The sequence below is a fragment of the Sus scrofa genome, chromosome 1 (assembly GCF_054392235.1).
Source record: "Sus scrofa isolate SSC_HxYL_T2T_F1_AM1 chromosome 1, Sscrofa_HxYL_maternal_Yorkshire_Landrace_v2.0, whole genome shotgun sequence".
Lineage (NCBI taxonomy): Eukaryota > Metazoa > Chordata > Mammalia > Artiodactyla > Suidae > Sus > Sus scrofa.
The window spans coordinates 45,478,477-45,497,854 of NC_139383.1; the positions used below are offsets into that span (position 1 = coordinate 45,478,477).

General features: G+C 39.8%; 1 protein-coding gene across 1 annotated transcript in view; it reads right to left on the minus strand.

The window, feature by feature from the left end:
• The window catches only part of EYS (EGF-like photoreceptor maintenance factor), a 1,392,725-nt gene that overhangs the window by 170,105 nt on the left and 1,203,242 nt on the right, over positions 1–19,378 (minus strand). The gene's annotated exons all lie outside the window — the stretch shown is intronic.

Here is a 19,378-nt window from a genome sequence, read left to right on the forward strand (position 1 = left end):
AGACACAGCAGGGCTTGGTGGAGGATTTGTTGAAGCTGAAACTGACTTTATAATTTAGCTCTGAGTCTTGAAGCAGCAAAAGTCATACCGTAAATCAGAAATACTGATTCTACAAATATAAGGCAAATCGAGTGAAACATGAATATCCCCTCATACTTCTCTTGTTAGTACAATTAAAAGAACAATCAGCTCCTTTATTGCTTGTGATTTAGCAGTTAGCCAAATAAAGTGACAATTTCAGTCAACGGTAGACAGAACCATAGAAAAAAGAAAACAGCCAGTCAGGTGATGCAACTGCTATCACGTTATGCCAACACACTGCCAGGTTTCTAAAAGAAAAACAATCTTTTCAGCCAGGTAAATACCTTGCACTTCTCCTTAGCTTAGCCTCACGGACACTTCCTATATCTCCAGTAAGCCAGCTTAGACTGCTTGGTGATAAATACTTAGCATCACCTTGCCTGTGCTAGCAGAATGCTTTGGACCGAATGCTATGGCTGCATTGTCTTCCTGGTTCTTGTCCATGCTCAGCAAAGAATTAAAGCTGCAGATGTGTCAGAAAAGTCAGAAAGTGTAAGCAAGTATATTGAATCGAAAGTACACTTTCAGAGGTAGAGCAGGCCGCTCTGCGAGTAGAGACTGGCCCCGCTTTACAGTTGGGTTTCCCTTTATATGCCCATGCTGTGGACCAGAGTGAAGACCTGATTTTTCCTGCCCAGGCCAACTGTAAGGGTAGAGTGTTAATTGGTCTCAAGTTCTCTTGCAGGCATCCTGTTACCAGTGATGATTAAAGGTCTGTTCTGACTCACCCAGGTCTGTTTCCCTATCCTATCCTACCTAACATTAAGAGAGCCTTTCTACTCACAAAATTCCTATGTACACAGTGAGATTTTTACTTTCAACAAGGTAGCTACTCTCACAAGCTTTGTTCTTGCACAAGAGTCATGAAGACATACTTCACTCAGGATGAGAGTCTCTAGTCCCATCCATGTTGCTGCAAATGGCATCCTGAGTGAAGTAAGTCAGAAAGAGAAAGACAAATACCATATGATATCACTTATATGTGGAATCTAATATATGGCATAAAGGAACCTCTCCTCAGAAAAGAAAATCATGGACTTGGAGAATAGACTTGTGGTTGCCAAGGGGGAGGGGGAAGGGAGGGAGTGGGGTGGATTGGGAGTTTGGGGTTAATAGATGCAGAATATTGCTTTCGGGATGGATTAGCAATGGGATCCTGCTGTGTAGCACTGGGAACTCTGTAGTCAATTATGGTGGAGCATGATAATGTGAGAAAATAGAATGTATATATGTATGTGTCTCTGGGTTACAATGCTGTACAGTAGAAAAAATATATATGTAAATAAATAGTAATAATAAAAAAAGAGTCATGAAGACAGGGATTTTCCAATCTTTGTTGTAGCAGGTGCCAGAAGACAAGACAGTATGATACCCCAGTGTTCAAATGTAGGCTTTGTTGCCCCAGCTTTCCCAATCCAACAGGCGACATTTTGGCCCTGGTTAAACTCTTAGTTTTGAGTAGTTTTTTTTTTTTTTTTAACAGAATGTTTCTAAAATTCAAAATGCATTTTATTTTTGATAAACAGGAAGGCCTAATCTTTGAATGACCACTCAGGTGCCAAACTGTCCTCCACCTTTATTTTATTATTTTTTTGACCACACCCACAGGAAATGGAAGTTCCTAGGCCAGGGACTGAATCTGAGCCACAGATGCAACCCATGACCCATCTGTGGCAATGCTGGATCCTTAACCCACTGCACCACAGTGGGAACTCCATCCTCCTTCTTTAGTAAGAGTCAACGGGTGATGGAGCGGGTTTGCAGGGCAGTATGTAATAGCCGCTTCATGAGCCGGACTTCTAGTCATTCTAACTCCAACTACTGCCTACATTGTTTTCTCCTGGAGAAGAAAATTGTGGTTGTGTCAGTTGGATTGATTGACTTGACTTAAATAAAAACAGAAATTATTTCATGTTTTAGCTTGCCTTGGTGTTTGTATGATCTGGGAGAATAGCTAGAATCTACTCCTCATCATGAGTATCTAGGAAGAAAGGGAAGAAGGGGTACGTTAGATCCAGATGATGGAGCCTGTAACAGAAAATATTACGTGTACTATGTGGAAAGGATCATGGGGATTTAGCATAGCATTATTGAAACAAGGGGCAGAAGATTCAGACAGACTTGGGCTAAAATCCCAGCTAAGTCTCTTGTGACACTTATTCTATGAACTTAAGCTGTTTAAGTTCTTTGAGGTTCATTCCCCCCCCCCTCTTTTTTTTGCAAAATAGGGACTGTAATGTCTAAAAATGTACATCAACTAAATGAGGTAAAGCATTCAGCACCATTCACAACATACAGTAAAGCACCAAAAAATGGGGTAGCTGCCCAAAGACCAGAGACAGCAATGAGTCATTTCAGTAGAACTTTCCATAGGATGCAGTAGAGTGCAATGTTACAGTACAGGAGCCAAGCTGACTGCCTGAGGGGTAAACATACTTATACCACTGTGTGACCTTGGGCAGATTGCTTAACCTTTCTGTATCTTAGTTTTGCCACTTATAACATGGAGATAATGACACCAGGAACCTTATTGCATTATGGCAAAGGTTAGTTGACATAATGCATACACAATAATTAAGACAATGTAAGCAATTAATGATGTTAGTTATTTTCATTATTACACCTACCCCCACCCCCAAGGTCATCTGGAAATAGTACATAGGTAGTTCATGTGCAGATAGAACACAACAGGATTCTCTTTGCTGTAGCCACACACTGGGATTTCTCTGGAGGGAAGAGAGAGGCATTGACTCAATGACTTTGACGATGCTACAGGAATCACAGGCAGTTACCTTGCTCTGAATATTTGCATTAAGAGTATGGATGCGAGTCTGACATAAGTGAGCATTAATCAGGGCTGGAGAATTTTTTGCACCCTTTGATCAACTCACCATGTTACACTAGGTTCTGAATCTCACTATTTAAATAAATCTGTGAATGTTCTGGAAACATGGGAAGTCTATAATTAATCCCCATGGGCAGTGCAGAGCTGCTTGTTCAAATCAAAAAGAGTCTTCACATTCTCTCTCTCTCTCTTTTTTTTGTCTTTTTAGAACCACACCCACAGCATATGGAGGTTCCCAGGCTAGGGGTCGAATCAGAGCTGTAGCCTCTGGCTTACACCACAGCCACAGCAGTGTCAGATCCGAGCCGCCTCATGGATACTAGTCAGATTCGTTTCTGCCGCGCCACGAAGGGAACTCCACATTCTTTTTTAGCATCCTGCACCTATCTCAGAAAACAGCCCTGCATCTGGATGGTGCTTTGCAGTTTAAAGCATTTCCACACACAGTTTTATTTCAGCCTCTTACATCTCTGGGAAGTCAGCTGAGCCAGCATTGAGATCTTCTTCACCTTATGGGCAAGAAACTGAGGATTTGGGAGGTGAAATGACTTGCCCCAAATCACGTGGTTTTAAGCAGCTGAGTTAAAAAAATTCCTCAGCAACTTTTGATAAGATTGATTTTGCAGCTTACTTTTAGGTTATATAAGACTCTCCTGTCACAAGGACCATTGGAATTACTGTCATATTCTATTTTTTTTTATATTCTGCCTTAACTAATTATAATAAAAGACCTTTCTAATGAGGAGATGTGTGTGCCTCCTATACTTATCTACTACACTTATATTTGCTATTTGGTGCTATTTCAGTTTGACATTTCCCTGTTTTCTTCCAGAAATATTCTCTGAAAAAGACTCAGATATATCAGAAAACTATTAGGGATGCTGAGATTAGAAGGGAGCATTAGTTTAAAATAAAGATGTATTCACTTGCACCACAGTATTTCAAGGACAAATAAAATCCTTGATTTTTGTAATCTTGCTTATGGCATATTTGTCTACATCTGAGAAGCAACAAAAGAATCACAGCTGGGTTTGCAGATGCATCCAATGCAGGAAAAATGTAGGGTTTTGTGCAGAAGCACAGCTTTTGTTTTTCTGAAAAGTGAACTAAAAAATAAAAGCACCTATGAAATTGAGATGAGAGAGGAAAAAGCGAGTGTGGGAGGATGGATAACCTTTGATGTCAAGTTGATTTCTCATATCTATGTGGTCCAATTTCAGTTTGAATATTAGCTGTGGGATCTGCAGTCCCCTGTTCTGTGAGGATAGAAAGGTGAAGGCAGGATATTCCAGAGGTTTCTCAAAACTCTAATAAATATCTCTCCTGCCAGATGACCCTTGATAAACTTCGGTCTTTCTGTAAAAAGCTCCCCCAGATGGGCTCAGAAAGGATGATTGTCTTCCACTAAGTCTCCAGTCAGCCATGCCAGGCAGTTGTGAAATTTCATTGGATTTTTTTCCCCCTTACTTGGCATTTTTAGATGTTTAGTCAGCAATGCAAATCGAACAGGAGAGGGACTTGGTAGGAATGTGTAAAAACTAGGTCTCTATTGCATGTGCTTTTGGTTGTATGCAAGTTACACGTCATATTTACCTAAAGGTGCAAGGTCTCAACATTGAGCTTGTTGTGAAGGTGGACGGTATGGAGTCCACTTCTGCTTCTGTTGACATGGCCCTTGTGCCTGTGGCTTCACAGTGACACATTTCTCAGGAGCACATAAATATGTAGAGCTCTCCATACCCAGACTTATACATTATATTTGGCCTCCTCATCCCCCTTCAACTTTTGAGCCTAAGGTTTATGATTTATTTTTTGTACTATTTTTTGACACCTTGCAAAATGACTAGCCTGTAGTAGATGCTCTGTATATAGGTTGTTGAACCAACCTGTTCCTTGCCTGAGTACAAATTCATAAAATGAAATCCATGAAAACCTCAGGAAGGGAAATTTAAGATACTTCTAGCCTGCCTTTTTATAAATTTTGGCTTTAAAGGAGCGCATGAGAATTTTTTCATTTCTAATACATAATTTCTGGGCAAAAAGAATATCCTACTGTTTCTGTATCAACTAAAAGAGAGTGATAAATATTCTGTATACACCCTCTCATCATTATGGAATCCTTAAGTAATCTTGTGCAGTATTACTGGGATTTATTTTGTCTCCAAGCAGTATCATTATGATAAAAACAAAACAAAGATTTGAGGCCAAAGATTGGAGGATACATGGGAAATGGAAAACCCTGCCTTCCGCACCTTTCTAGACTCAAGTTATCTGCAGAGGTCACTCTAAGCATGTGGGGTTGGATGTACACCATTGTGTCTTTGAGAATCCTACACCTCATCCCCATAGGACAGCCAGGTGATTTGTGGGGCCCAGTTCAAGATGAAAATGCAGAGACTCTAGTTCAAAAACCAGGAAAAAAGCTTTGTACTTTCTCTGCCAGTCTCTCTCTCCAGATCTGTTGCCATGTTATCTGTCATCTAAGGCTGTTCTTCTTCAGGCCTAAGAACACTCCCAAGGTGAGTTCACACGTGCTCAGCCACATGGGGCTCTGCCCTGTGTTTAGCATGTGGGGTGTGTTGCGTGCCCAACCCAGTTCTTCCCTGTGCCCACATCCAGGTGTGGGGGTGGGAGGGGACACTGGGTGGGGGCGGGGAAGCGAGTGATGGAGAACTCTTCCCCGAGACCCGGGGGGTGTGGGAATACAGGACTCTAGGGCCATTGTCTCTTCTTAACTCTCTAACAAAAGCTAAAATCACAGACGATGTACAGAGAGTTTCAGGACAGTAGCACCAGAGCATCAAGCCTCTGTTGCAGAGTTTTTGAGGGTAAAGCTCACTGTGTAACTGCAGTGGCTTCATATCTAGGATGCTGGCTGTGCGTGGTCCCCAGGATAGAAGCTCTATGGGATGAGGGAGAACAACTTGCTGCTGGGGAAGAAGTGATGCTTTTTTCCTCATCTTGGGGCAGGAGGGTTGACGTTGCCTTTCTCTTCCTCCATTGTGACCATTTCCTCACTTGGTCTACATTTTCATCTGCTTTATTTTATATAAAAATGATGAGGGAAAGGAAAGTGAAAAGCAATTCTGATAAGGTATAGTTTATACCAGTGAAGCTATGACTCTCATACAAATATAATAGGAATGCATGTCAAGGTATTATTTAACTCAGTAATTAATAAAGAAATCAGTAAGACATCAACACTAGGTTCCAGACTATTTGAGAAGCAATATTAAGATAGACAGGATTGCTGGATTACATATAAAACTGATTGATGTCCAATAGGGCAATAAACTGGAACATTTGAGTACTTTTCCACTGGAAAAAAAATTATTCTTAACTCCATCTGACAAAAATCTACAAGTTAACCTCTGCCCCTATCAAGCTAAAAATAGACCAGACAATGGACGTCAAGGCCAGTGTTGAACATCCAAGTAATCTCTTCTGCCTGTTTCATGCTGAGGATGGTTTATCTGTCGATGTAATTTGTGCCAACCTAGCTTTATCTGGATTTTTATTTCATCTGAAAATTTACTTCATCTGACCATGACATTAAAAGATTTTCTCAGTTGCCCTCCATATACACAGCAAGAAATGTTTACTATACACAATGGTAGACTACAAAATAAGAAAATATTTCTCAATATATTTAAATCAGGAAATCATTTAGATTTCCCTTAATATTTAAATTAGATAATATACTTCTAGACTACAAATGATAATATGCTGGAAGGGCATTTTGATTTTTAGACAAATTTGACTTAGAAATGTGTCAGTGATCTCCAGTCAGATGAGAAGAGACACTCAGGGAGGATAAATTGAGCACATCATTTAGAAGAGCAGATATGGAAGTCGAGCCTACATGACCACTGTCGTTCTGGCTCTGGGGTGGTGGGGGGAGGAGGGTCCCCAGGGGCTCTGATCAGTCCCACATCATCTGGAGATCAAGTGTCCATTCACGTCTGCATCCCTGTCCAGGTGTACAAGTGGTTCACTCTCTGCTCAAGAGAAGTTTCAAGCATTTAGGACTCCTGAGGGTGATAGTAGGGAGTCCACACCCAGGCCAGTGAGACACTGAGTCCCCTCCACTCCACCCTGGCCCTGAGGCAAAGCCCTTCCTCTTTCCATGCCACTAAAGCTCTTCTGACCTTTTGCTCTCCACCACCCTGCCCCGGCCCAGTCCTCTCTCTGTCTTGAGAGCAAAACATGTCGCTTGGCAGTCATGGGATATAAATATTGGTGGCTCACATTTAGGACTATAACAATTTTGAGGCTTCAGTTTTTGTTGCTATGAGGCTGGGTAAGTTAGGCAAGGAAACAAAAGCCCCAAAGCACTTGTGAGAGAGCCGAGAGGGAGAGCACTTGGGCATTCATGTCAGAACCTTGCCATCAAGTTCTAATATCTAGATATGTTCCTTACTCAACACTACACTCCAGTGTTGAGACATGAGATTCTGTCAGTTTGAGACAGGCTGCGACCTGGGACCCAGGACCCTTTGCTGAAGTAGCTGCAATATATTTACACCTGAACAAATATCTCCTCGAGCAACAAAACAAAGAAACTCTAAGGGACCAAAAATAACTGCATGCATGTGCGGTTGGGGCAAATTATGAACAAAACGCAGAGAGACCAAAAACTCAACTGCCATGACCCTTGAACCCAGCACCATCAAAGGGGTGGGCAAACCACCTGAGCCACCCCTCTGGCCTGACCCCTTGACCCCTCCTTCCCCTCACTCCATATAAGGAACCAGCCCACCCCTGCCTTCAGGGAGTAAGCAAGGGAGCAAAGGAAACTCTTGTTTTTGCTCTCCTCTATTGCAGCAGGGGCCCCAAGAATTTTTTGTCTGGCCTCTTATCAATTTCTATTAATTAAGGAAGGCCAAGAACCCAGGTCAGTAGTAAGTTCTATTGAATTTAAATTGTATATGTACAAAACTTCTTAATCCAGAAAAGAGAAACCTGCATATCTAGAAGCCTACAGAGAGGTAAGTTAGGTAGGAATAAAGGTTTTTTGGTATTGTAGTCTATGAAACTCATGTATATTCCTAATTGTTGTTGTACAATCTTCTGCTTTGGAAGTCTTTTAAAAGTAGACTAAATCCCACTTGTTGGACTTTGTATCATCAGATGCAGCATTTCCTCACACTGTTTCTGAGAAAGAGAGCATTCTATGCGATGTGAATAGATATTTCTGGAAAAACGTTTTTGGAGATTAAATAGTTTAGCAGCTTCCATGAAGTAGAGTTAAATGGGCTGTCTTTGATAGGACTTCTTTAACATGTTTAAATACTTTGTGAAACTCCAAGAGGGGAATAGGGGTGTGACACTTTATGAAATTATCCTAAAAAATTACCGTCTCCAACCTCTTTTCCTGAGGAAGGGTTATTAATATATCTCGAAAAATAGTTTTGGAAATTTCCATCTAGTTTAATCCCCACTTTACAAAAATGATGAAAATGAAATCCAGAAATTGTTAGTGTCATACTTATTAGTAAGGGCAAGACACAGACCTTCTGCCTGTTAGATCTGTGACAAAGAAGTCATAGTTTTTTTTTTTTTTTTCTTTCTTTACAGCCACATCTGTGACATATGGAATTTCCCCAGGCCAGGGGTCAAAACGGAGCTGCAGCTGTGGCCTACGCTACAGCCACAGCAACTCTGGATCTGAGCTGCATCTGTGACCCACACTGCAACTTGTGGCAATGTCAGATCCTGAACCCACTGAGTGAAGCCAGGGATGGAATCTACCTCCTCACTGGTTTGTAACCTGCTGAGTCACAACGGGAACTCCAAGCTTTGATCTTTATATATATAGCCAAGACCGTCACTGTAATTCTCAAGTTAGAGAATTGCTGAAAATAGCTACCAAATCACTTAGATTTTTGGGGGTGATGGAACAGGTAATTGATTTATATTGCAAGCTTGAGACAAAAAGTCTAGAAGATTATCCTGTCTCTACTATCAGTGTTGACTTAAACAAACCTCTGAACTCAACTTATACCCCTTTTCCCATTTGTGAGACAGAAATTTAAATGTCTTCCAAAGATACTTTAAGTATGAAGAGCATTTTAATAAAATCACATCACTTTGCTGTACCCCTGAAACTACTATAACATTGTAAGTCAACTAAACTTCAAGAAAATTAAAAAAAAAAAAAACCCACATCAAAACAATGCCATTGTATCATTTTCCAAAAGAAAGACTGTTAAGTTAATGGCAATCTGCAGAGTTGATAACTGGACAGTATTTGTCCGAAGCTACTATTGCATTTTAATGTCAACAAACAATAATCACATTTATTTTCCAGTGTTTTTCCATCTAGTCTTTATAGTCTCCAAGTCTCTACCAAGTTTTAACTTTTGTCTCCATATCACTTTGGGGTTTAGGGAGGCAGATGGAAAAATTTTTACTTCATTTTCTTAGAATAAAGGTTAAACAATTTTCCTAAGGTACATAATATGCCAGCAAATGGGCCAGGAACAAAATATAAGGCTTGGGAACTTTGTCTACTGCTGAATCAGAAGGGTTGGTTTATTTCCTTCCTAAATCAATTATTTAAACTCCTTGGTTTAAGCATTTTGCAAACCTAAGCTGAGGGAGTCTAGATTTCTCACATTTGATTCCAGCTTTCACTTTACTGTTTTTATTTTGTCAAGCTTTTCACACAATTTTAACAGTGGCATGTCTAATTATACGTAAAAATCATAGTGATTAACACAATTTACTAAATCTCTGTGTGTGCAGTGCACTCGAATGCAATCTGTAAGTAGTAAACCATGTAGATTAAAAACAAGAATAAATATTTCCAGTTACAAAACAAACAGGTTTTAACATATAATTCCCTACTTACAAAACCCTATTAACAAATAGGTTTTTAAGCACAACAGTCAAGGATAGCACGTTAGCAGCTCATATTTTACTTGGTTGTTCTTTGAAGTAGAGGGAAAAAAAATGTTATTATTCCATAAGAAAAGGAGAGGAAAGACAGTTTTCAGATGGGATTTAAGCCAGAGAGGTCTCTTATGCCCAGAAAGATCAATCAGGGTAAATGAGTTCTCCACGTATTATTACCTAAGGGTAGAGAAAATTGAAGATGAGATTTTTTTCCCCCTACTTGTTTGACCTTGCTGCATACATACGATGTAAAAACGACGTGTGGAATTTGTTAGTGATTTTCTCCATTAGTCAAATCTTGAAACACTGAATTCTTCGAGACTTTTCAAATTTGGTGTAAATGATATAATTTCTTCCGTGTTTATTTTTGTTCTCATTTAAATATAATTCTGTTTGTGATCGTCACTTTAATGAAACTCTGCAGAGGACCAAAATGCTTTCTGCTCCATAAAAACAAATGCCCAACACTTGTTGCTACACGCAAGGATGGCAGTAATAAAAGTGGTTAGACAATCCATTTAAACTGCGTTTGCACTTTACCGAGAACCCCGTAACGCTTACAGTGGTACTTCGGTGAGAGTTATGTTTTCCAAACACGCGATGCACTTTTATAAGCAACTAAAAACCTTGCAGCCTCAGTCACCCTCTCCAAGCAAAAAGCAAATGATCCCACATCAATCCATTTTTACAATGCCTGGCACTTGTAGAATGGGGGAAAGAAAATGAGAGCAAAAAGATAAACAACAGGCTGTGAAACCTTGGCTGCTTTAACCTAAGATTGCACTTTATATGTATAAGTGAAAAAACTCATGTTAGTCCACAGCCCTGAGTGTTCTACAAACCTGAGATTAGCATAAGCAACAGCATATGTAGACAATGATTCCATGTCTTTGCCATCTTTGTAAATCCCATGCTCATCACACAACTTCACATAAAAGAGGTTCTTCGTCGTGCTGGTGGTGTGAGAGGCACAAATCCCATTTTAATCAAGCAGACTCAGATTAAAATGAACTTCTAAACATGGCTATTCCAGGAAAAAAATCAGAAAAAAAATTACCAAACTATTTTGTTGTGTTGTATTACAAGTAGTCTAAGCAATAAAGAGCTAAAACATGCCTGTGTTTTCGTTTTTCTTTTTTTTCCCTTAGTCATAGCATTGGATATTTGCTTTTCATGCTATGGAAGACTTAGGTGGGTCTATTTTTTCTTAGTACTGTTTTGCTTGTGATCGCCTCCAGCTTGTTGTACATCCAGAAAAGCAGTGGGGTAGCAATGAAGCCACTGCCACTCCCATCTCTTGATAATGCAGAAAGTGGCTGGTGCTCAGAAGATGTTCAAAACTTAGAAATAAAGCAAAAAGATAACTTCATGTTCTATTCATATCATAGTAGGGTGTCATCTAACAGGTCTGCCTAAGGATTGTGTAATTTTCCAGGAAAAGGCATTTTTATTCGGCTATTTACTACTGATTAAGCCCGGACTCTGGGAAGTTACACGTTAACTTGTAGAATTTTGTCTGATAGAGATGCAAATGAGTACAGCCTCATAGAAAAGAAAACAGCAAATTTACACCGTATTCCTTTGTAGGATACTAATGAGTTTTGTCTCCAACCTAATGATCTTAGTTCAGCTTTCATTCAGTGCCTGCATATGCTCAGTCTCCTGAATTCACTTTGAACCAGCCTTACCAACTTGCTGGTTCTGTCGTTAATGAGATAAATATCATTTTGGTATGTGTTCATTAAATACTTTTATGAAAGCCAGGTTGATATTTTTTTGAAAATTAACCTTTGCCACTTGCCTTGAGTTACCTTCTTAGCCAGGACCCTGCCTAAGGGGATTGCCTGCCAGGTAGATTTGAGTCTAGATTTTGTGGGGCACACAGCTTATATAAGTTTTGCTCCTTTATAACCAAAGGGATTAAAAAATACATATACAAAACTTATGTGTAAAAGTGAATATTTCCAATGAGAAAAGAAATAATAATGAATTATAGAGCAACCTGGAGAGAGTCAGCTACCTCTCTGAAATCTCCTTGGGATGGGATTAACACATACAGAGTACTACATAGAGAAGAGATGACTAACAGGGACCTACTGTATAGCACAGGGAGGTCTACTCGATGTTCTCTAATAACCTATATGAGATAAAAGAATGGACATGCATATGTATAAATGATTCGCTTTGCTGTAAACCTAAAGCTAATACAACACTGTAAATCATCTCTACCCCAATAAAATAAAACAAAAAAAACCCAACAAAAACTCCTTAGACTCTTCATAGGAAATGCTTTCATAGCAATACTTCCCAACTGCAATCAGGTTTCCACTCTGAAAGAGGACGATTCACAAACCACTGCAATTCCTAGCAACTCCCAAGTCTCAGCAGGATTTGTGCAAGGGTGGGGGCTTCTAATTACTCCTTAGCTTCAGAGGAAACCTGCTCTGCGGCCGGGTGAGGGGACACGGTGGGTAAGGATCTGTGAAATAGAAGACTGGGAGGACTTTGCACCTCAGGCAACTGTGCTGGGGAGTGCCCCTTGTGTGGGGCTTAGTGAGCACACATATGCGTGTGTCAAGAGACCCAGCCCCAAGCTTCTGTCACAGGGAGAACATTCAGAGCCATAGGGTACCAGTTAATAAGAAAACCTTTGAATCTTTTAGAATTAAATCCTTCCTGCTCCCCCTTCCCCGCCCATAGCCCCAAATCTAGAGAAGCTAGAAGCAGAAGAGGGATAGTGAAGCAACAAGAGGGACATATCACATTCTGTCCCCATGAAAGTTTTTGAACTGGAAGTCCATCCAGCTGGGCAGGAGGCTGGCTGCTGCCCAGCAGCATATGAGATAGAAGTTTTAAGCTGAAGGAGGCCAAATCAGATGCTTTGAATATGTGAACATGAACCTGCATGATATTCTGTTACAGAAAAGTAAAGGGATCCCACAGAGCATGTTTGAAATCAGTGAGAGAAGAAAAATAAAACTTTTAAATGTCTGTACCCCATAAAGCTGAAACTGATTTTAATTAATGCTGTACATAAATAAATGTCTTTAATGCACAATTAATTAACATATTTGAAAGAAAGGGGGACACTACACATGATTGTAAGTTTCTGCCTGCAACTTGGTTAGATATTTTCCCTTTTCCTCTTGTTTGAGCAGTAGGGGCCACCTATAATTGAGATGCTTGGATGCTTAGCAAGCGTTTACAGATGAGAACTCTAACTAAATACAAAGGCATCCTACTGTGAAAGAGACATTTAAATCCTGAGGACAATTTCAAAGATGTTGAATGCAGGCAGAACAGCAACAAAGAAGGGTTAAATATTTGACAGTGTTATTAGCCTCAATGTGTGGTAAGAAATTGACATGAAACAGACACATTTCCCCCTTGGTATTCAGAGGACTTGGGTCACTGCTGAGCTGGATTAGGGGTAACCTGGCCAGGATACAGTGTATTAACTAAAAGATCTCAGCCATGTTGCCTACCTACATGCTGTTGTGACATGGCAGTGAAGACAAGTGGGACATTTATGGGATGTTGCCACTTATTACAGGACAGATGGAACAGTTGGGCACTATACCTAGATCCTTTGTATTCTATGGTAGTTGTTACTATGGCCATTTCAAGTTCAATTTATGAGAAATGCTAAAGGATCTGAAAACTAAATACCTTAGGAATCATGAAAAATGACTTTTTTTTTTCACTTGACAACCTCAAAAAAGATGTCTATGAAATGAGACAAGAGGGAAAAATGGATGGAAAGTAAAAAATGAATGAAATCAGCTTTTGCTTCTATTCACACTGGACATGGAGGGCCATGAAAGCTCCCTATTATTAAGAAACACATAAACATTTTTCTGAGAGTCTTGTTACAGTTAATTTTGTGTCCACTTGATTGGTCCACAGGATGCCCAGAGAGCTGGCTAAACATTATTTCTGAGTGGTCTGTGGGGCTGTGTTCAGAAGACACTGGCATATGAACTGGTAGACTGAGTAAAGCAGGTGGCCCTTTCCAGTGTGTGTGTGTGGGGGGGCCTCGCCCATCCCCTGAGGGTGTGAGCAGAACAAAAGTGGAGGAAGGCTGGGCTTACTCTCGGCCTGACCATGAGCTGTGACTTTGACCTTCTACCCTCAACACTCTGGATTTCAGGCCTTCAGACTCAGACTGGAATCTATACCATCGGCTTGCAGGTGGCACATAGTGGGACTTCTCAGCCTTCATAATTAAGTGAACCAATACTTGTAATATATAATATATATGTATATATGTGTATATATGTATATGTATGTACATATGTACATGTATATGTGTATATATATAAAACATTGCTTAATATGGAAAAATTAAATTGGACTCTAATTAAATTGAGTTGGACTTTCCTAATCAATTAATTGAGTAAAACTATTTTATCCATTTGTTGGCAAAGGGCAGTGATTTGCAGACTATGGCTCTCAGACCAAATTATGCCAAGCACTTATTCTACAAATAAAATTTTATTGGAACACAGCCGCTGTCAATGACTGCTTTACTGTTACAGTGGCAGTTTTGAATGAATAGTTGTGAAGCAAAGTCTAGACTATTTGCTCTCTGGCCCTCTACAAAACCAGTTGGCTGACCCCTGCCCTAGTCTATGGAGGGCAGCCCTGGTTAGTGATAATCAAAGCTAGGAGAACAATGAGAGGCACAGAAAGCACATTCATTCATATGTAGGGATTACTGGCTTTCAACACATGGTCAAATCCATTCCAACATACTTAGCTCCTGGTAAAATTAAGACTAAGTCTAAAATTCATGTCTCAATAATTATTCACTGTAATGTCAGTGACATAAGTTCTTAGTGCAGTTGTTATCTAGGGTATATTCCCCAACCTGATGCTCCTTTTTAATTATTGTTTAACCTATTTTAAAACATCTGGCACAGAAAAGAGAATGTGATTTAAATGTTATCTGTTTAATTTGCTAACCTTCCTGTGCCCTTTCGGAAGCAGCTTGTTCAAAGTCCATAGAGATTCGGGTACTCAGAATAACCCTTCTGTATCACTTTTCTAAACTGAATTTCACTACATGCAATTTGGATTTCTCTGAAATGTGCAACCACAGGGGTTTGAAATTCTAGCCCAGATTTATAATGAAATGAAAAAAGATTGGCTACTGTCCAGAAACATGTGATGGTACTCAAAGCAGAATGACATTTGCTCAGTAAAGCTGCTGAAGTGTTACTTCCCTTAATACTTTTCGACATGAAATTTGTCTTCTTTAAGCAGATTAATTTCATAGACAATGTAGGAGAGCACTTAATAACAGCAAATTATATCAACCAATCTAGTAAGGAGTTCCCGTCGTGGCTCATCAGTAATGAACCTGACTAGTATCCATGAAGACTGGGGTTTGATCCCTGGCCTTGCTCAGTGGGTTAAGGATCTGGTGTTGCTGAGAGCTGTGGTGTAGGTTGCAGATGCGGCTTGGATCCTGCATTGCTGTGGCTGTGGTATAGACCAGCAGCTGCAGCTCTTATTTGACCCCTAGCCTGGGAACCTCCATATGACATGTGCATCCCTAAAAAAAAGGACAAAAAAAAAATCAACCAAGATGCTAAAATTAATGAAGACTTTGCTTATAAATAGCTATGTGTATATTTTGTAAACTTTAAAGTGTAGCTCTATCTGCTACTGAACTTCTGTTCACTTACCATTCTCATCTTGTTTAGAGCACACATCTTTTAGGATTATCTCTTATTAAACCACTGTTAGCCTTTACATGTTGGAAAAAATGGGCCTTCATTCCCAGAACATAAGGATTAGAAAGCTCAGGTGCATATGTGTGTTTGTGTGTGTGCATGTGTGTGTGTGTAGACCAAAACATTTCTTCCTCATTACAAGGCATTCCCCAATCTTTAGATGAGAGTCCCTGGACTAGAACAACTAAATTATAATAAGAAATTATTATTTTGCCTTTTTAAGTAAAAATATCATGTACACATGCTGTAGTCTTAAAATACTAGTGTCTATATGTTGAGACAAGAAAGCAGAAAGGTTCACGAATATTCTTCTTGTCTTTGTAACAATGATTCTTATTCTGAACATAGATGTTCTATTACTTTGAAAATAAAATAATAAAACTCATGGACATAAAAAGAGTTCCATCAGGTCATTTCATCCATTCTCTTTGGATCCAGACATGTCGGATATTAATTTAGCTTACTTGAATTGCTCTGCTATTTTGAAAGCTGTTTTAAATCTAATCTCCCTTTTTGGGAAAGTAGGAGAAAAGAGGAGGTGAATTTAGAGTCTCACCTTCTGCTTGGCAGACCTCCTAGTCTGCCTGGCTAGACTCAGAAATGGGATCAACGGGGAGTTCATGTCATGGCGCAGTGGTTAACGAATCCAACTAGGAACCATGAGGTTGCGGCCTTGGCCTTGCTCAGTGGGTTAAAGATCTGGCGTTGCCGTGAGCTATGGTGTAGGTTGCAGATGCAGCTCAGATCCTGCGTTGCTGTGGCTCTGGCGTAGGCCGGTGGCTACAGCTCTGATTGGACCCCTAGCCTAGGAACCTCCATATGCCGCGAGAGCGGCCCGAGAAATGGCAAAGAGACAAAAAAAAAAAAAAAAAAAGACAAAAAAAAAGAAATGGGATCAAGTCAGAAGGCAAGGACAGATCCAAAGGGTGAAAAGAGTTGGAAGAGAGATTGGAAGATCTTGAAGAGATGCATTTTATGATATGGCAGCACAGAGAGGAAAGGAACCTTTGACATTGGCCAACAGCATAGGTGAGAAGTGAGTTTCCAAAGGCATCAATTCAGTTCAGATTCATTTTTTTCTAAGGTAGGATGGGGCTCAGGAGCAGAGTTCTCTTGGTTCCTTGGTTGGAAAGTGTTTATACCACTCATTGTATTCTACGTGTGGGCAGGCTTCTGCTGGGGGCAGAGTGCTGGTCATGGTAGTGGTTCTTTGGGACCTACTTCTTTGCTGTGTTCTTCTTGATGGACTGAAGCTGCCCACGGTCTCACGGAGTCATCCTTCAGTACATATCCTGGCTTTCTTTTGGGTTACTGCACAGGATGATGAAGTGCTCTGCACAGGATGATGAAGTAATTGGGTACTAGGGTTTTAGACAGAACAGGGAGGAATGAAAACAGCATTCTCATTCAACAAGCTTCCCTGTGGACGTGTAGCTACCTGTGCCCTTCTTGTGGCAAATTTTTGACTTCCTAGGGACTGTCTTTATGAGCCATCTGAGAAGTCTATTTTTGTTGTTGTTTGGGAACTGACCAACTCCAGTGGATCTTGGTGTGGGCATGCACTGGGAGATGCTGAAATGAAGCTATAAGGTGCTATAGATCAGCGTGTCCTGTATGCAGAGATGCCAAGGGTAATTTGTGGAAGTTCATCATTGGCATTCAAGATAGAAATCATGTTGCTCATAGGATGTGAAGAAGTGTTTTATTTGTTGGGTACACAGCTGGTCAGTCTCTATTTGATTGGCAGTAAAAAGTACATCCAGATCTGGAAGAACTTAAATAGTGCTTGCCAAAATCTGTTGACATTTGTATGAATTTCTCTGGAGTAGAGGTTGAGAGTTTGAAAGATTGAGAAATGGATATGAAAGACCACAATGATGTATATTACCAAACAGAGATACATTTTTGTGGGAAGATTTACCCTAAGGCCTGAAGAGCTGATAAAATTTCTATGCTAGAGAGAAAACTCCTTGTGTGCAGCAGGATGGTGTCTTGAATACACATCTTTGTTTTGCAAACCCCTTGGCTCTTAGTTGGCCCTCAGGCAATATTTGTTGGAAGACACATAGAAAGTGAACATATAAAGTATAATTCAACCGAGGACTGCTTATAACTATCCTATTAGGATAATTATATTTGCTTTTATTTTCAAGTACATAATAGGTAACTTAAATTGCCATTAACATGAAGTTGTTTTATTTATTTATTTCTTATTTTTGGCTACACCCATGGCATGTGGAAGTTCTCGGGTCAGGGACTGAACCCTTGCCGCAGAAGCAACTTAAGCTGCTGCAGTGACAACGCTGAATCCTTAACCTGCTGTTCCACAAGAGAACTCTGAGGTTCTTTTAATTTATGAAAATAGATTTATTTTGTTAAACATGTATCTGGCTTACACTATCTCAGACAGTTCATGTTTTAAAGTAAAACTAACTCTTATTTATTTCCCCAAGCAGGTGATGCTAGACACATGCAGAAAATTACAGTGTATTTGTTTTCTTTTGCTGCATTATGAAGTTACCACAGAGTCAGCAGCAAACAATATGCATTTATTATCTCATTGTTTCCTTGAGTGAAGAGTTTGGTAAGTCTTCACTGGGTCCTCTGTACAAGACCTCACAAGTTTAGTCAGGGTGCTGGTCAGGTTGGGGTCTTATCAACATTCAGTTGGAGGAAGTCCTGCTCCCAAGCTTATTCGATTGTTGGTGAAATTTAGTTTCTTGCAGTGATAGAACTGAGGACCTCAGTGTCTGCTGGCTGTCAATCAATGGCCACCCTCAGCGCTTCTCTGGTTGCTGGCTGCAGGAAGCCACCCTCAGTGTCCTGTCACATGGACCTTCCCCAAATTGTTTCATGCATCATGAAAGCCAGCAAGAGTGAGAGAGTCTTGTAAGGGGCAGCTCACAACCCTTTGTAAACAACACAAGGAAGTGACATCTCATCACCCTATTGTATTTGTTATTCTCTTGGTTAAAGGCAAGTCACAGGCTTCAGGCTTTAGAAAGTCAGCAGCATAAGATTTTTTCCTGTTTCTATTTCACTTAATTAGGCAAAAATGCATTATTATTATTATTATTTTCTGTAGGGCTCTGAAGGTTGTCCTGCTGGATAATTTTTGCATTATAGTTTTAAAAATAATCATTATTAATGGGTTCCTTATAAAACAGTGTACTTAATCAGTAAATCCTTGACCTTGTTTCCTTCAGACAAGTGTTGATGACCAAGGAAAATTCACTCTTTTAAAATCCTTTAAAACTTTATCTGTTATACCTTCCCTATATGAGATAGGTTGTTATTTTACAAATGTGTAGATCAAGTCACAGACTTAGACACAGTTAATCAGAAGGAAAAGTTTTAGACACTCTAAGAGCTATCATCTTCTCCTGTATGCATTTTCTTCAAGTTTATTATGGTCAGTTTGTGATTGCCTGGTAAAAACATCATCGTGACTTTATCATACTTGTCCATTCCTCTGTCCTTTTCTTTGCCATTTCATTCTCTCCCTCTTTTTTCTTTCTCTATTTGAGGATTATTTTCAGAACCCATCTCTGCCTGCCATTTCCTATCCTACTTTTTTTTGATAGAATTTTTCTCTTTCTCACACCATGCACATAAATGTTTACTTTTATAGAGTCATTAACTACTTGATACCTTGCCCCTTAGAAACACTAAGGAGAATTAATTAAGATATTTCCGGTGAGATTTGGTCAATGTTTCCTTGACTTGAATTATTATAATCTCTACACCTTTCAGCTTCCCCTCTGTCATTATTTGTAGCCCTGAAATAAAGACTTCTCAGAGGATTGAAGAAATTGGG